The sequence below is a fragment of the Staurois parvus genome, unplaced genomic scaffold, assembly GCF_062004578.1.
Source record: "Staurois parvus isolate SC_StPar_1 unplaced genomic scaffold, SC_StPar_1.0 ptg000244l, whole genome shotgun sequence".
In the NCBI taxonomy this organism is placed as follows: Eukaryota; Metazoa; Chordata; class Amphibia; order Anura; family Ranidae; genus Staurois; species Staurois parvus.
This window is the reverse complement of record NW_028318040.1, coordinates 9,168,130-9,170,880: the sequence shown is the minus strand read 5'-3', so window position 1 is coordinate 9,170,880 and position 2,751 is coordinate 9,168,130.

Genomic DNA, 2,751 nt, shown 5'->3' with positions numbered 1-2,751 from the left:
CCCACAGATGGGTCAGATTTTTTTTTTTCATTCAACCAGCAAGTTGAACAAAAAAAAACTGACTTGACTCTGCCATCCACACACTTAGTGTGGATGGGAGAATCCTCCCCGCTGAGCTATTGTACTCTGACAGTGGGGAGACTTCCCCATCGTCAGAATATACTGACCAGCAGTTCCGGATATAGCCTGCAGTGCTGATAAAGCAGGGAAAATCGACTTCTCTACAACCACCAGGCCATTAATAAGTTCAAAATTCGACCAGTCCCTGCTGAACTGGCAGAATTTTGATCTATGTATAGCCGGCTTAAATAAGAGCAGTGTGTATAATGCTGTAACTCACAGATAACAATCAGCAGTTGTGTTTTGTTGCCACATGACTACTACTCTAAAATATACAGTTTCAAGAAAAAGTATGTGAACCCCTTGGGATTACGTGGAGTTTTGCATGAATTGCCCATAAAATGTGCTCTGAACGTCATCTAAGTCACAACAATAGAAGAACACAGTCTGCTGAACATAATACTACACAAACATTAGATGTTTCCATGGTTTAATTGCACATAACATGTAAACATTCACAGTGCAGGGAGGAAAAAGTATGTGAGGCCCTAGCTTAATGACTTCTCCCAGAGCTAATTGGAGCCAGGAGTGAGCCAACCTTGACTCCAATCAGTGTGATGATATTGGATGTGTTGCTGACAGCTGTCCTGCCCTTAAAAAATGCACACCTGTTTTGGGTTTACTAGTTTCAAGACGCACTGCCTGATGTGAACCATGCCTCGCAGAAAAGAGCTCTCAGAAGACCTACGATCAAGAATTGTTGACTTGCATGAAGCTGGAAAGGGTTACAAAAGTATCTCCAAAAGCCTTAATGTTCATGTGTCCACGGTAAGACAGACTGTCTACAAATGGAGAAAGTTTAGCACTGTTGCTACTCTCCCTAGGCGTGGTCGTCCTGTAAAAATGACTGCAAGAGCACAGCGCAGAATGCTGCATGAGGTAAAGAAGAATCCCAGAGTGTCAGCTAAAGACCTACAGAAATCTCTGGCACATGCTAAATTTTTGTTGACACATCTACAATAAGGAAAACATTAAAAAAGAATGGAGTACATGGGAGGACACCACGGAGGAAGCCATTGCTGTCCAAAACGAATATTGCAGCACGTTTGAAGTTTGCAAAAGAGCACCTGGATGTTCCACAGCACTACTGGCAAAATATACTGTGGACAGATGAAACCAAGATTGAGTTGTTTGGGAAGAACACACAACACTATGTGTGGAGAAAAAAAGGCACAGCACACCAACATCAAAACCTCATCCCCACTGTAAAACATGGCGGAGGGAGCATCATGGTTTGGGGCTGCTTTGCTGCCTCAAGGCCTGGACGGATTGTTGTCATTGATGGGAAAATGAATTCCAGAGTTTATCAAGACATTTTGCAGGAAAACGTATGACCATCTGTCCGCCAACTGAAGCTCCGCAGAGGATGGGTGATGCAACAGGACAATGACCCAAAGCATACAAGTAATTCAACAAAACAATGGCTGCAATAGCACAGAATATACCTTCTGGAGTGGCCCAGTCAGAGTCCTGACCTCAACCCGATTGAAATGCTGTGGCATGACCTTAAAAGAGTGATTCACACCAGACATCCCAAGAATATTGCTACACTGAAACAGTTTTGTGAAGAGGAGTGGTCCAAAATTACTCTAGATCATTGTGCAGGTCTGATCTGCAACTACAGGAAATGTTTGGCTGAGGTTATTGCTGCCAAAGGAGGGTCAACCAGTTATTAAGTCCAAAGGTTCACATACTTTTTCCTCCCTGCACTGAGAATGTTTACATGTTATGTGCAATTAAACCATGGCAACATCTAATGTTTGTGTAGTATTATGTTCAGCAGACTGTGTTCTTCTATTGTTGTGACTTAGATGACGTTCAGAGCACATTTTATGCCCAATTCATGCAAAACTCCACGTAATCCCAAGGGGTTCACATACTTTTTCGTGCAACTGTAATTGGTTGTTATAGATCAGCTCTTTCTACTACGTTATTTACTATATCAGTTGTCCAATAGTGAATAGGAATATCTTTACTCTGACCTTTATTCCATTGCACCTTCCCCTTTTTCCATTCCCAAACAAATCTAGAATACAGAATGGGTGCCATAGCTCTCCCCACCATCAACTAAAATGTAATGTTCATATAAAATCAAACTAATGAATCATACCCATTAGCAAAATCTGAAGCAATAGTGTAAAAAAGGCCATTTGCAAATTTCTGCTATACTTTCTGTTTGCAGTGCTCTAAATGTTGCTTTAAACAAAATCACCAGGCACCTACATTCAGCCCATTTACAAATTTTGCTGACATAGTAAAAATATTGCACTACACAGATTCTCATGCTGGCCCCATGTCTCATCTTCTCACAACTAATTACTACAGAACTTAGAAATATATAATGTTTATAAAGAGAACTGAAAATATTTTAAAAAATCAAAATCCTGAGACATGTCTATAGTTGGTAAACTGTAAAAGTAAGCTTTTTTTAGCTGAGCACCGAATTACTAAACATATACGACAGTCATAATTAGTACAGATGTTACCTGTGACACAAAAATCACAAAGTACTGACAAATTCAGTTCTTGCACTGCCCAGCAGTTTAAGAGCTCCAAGAAATATGACCTCTTGATTCTTCTACAGTATATAAAATATCATAAAAATATTAAATGTAACAGTTTGAGATTAGC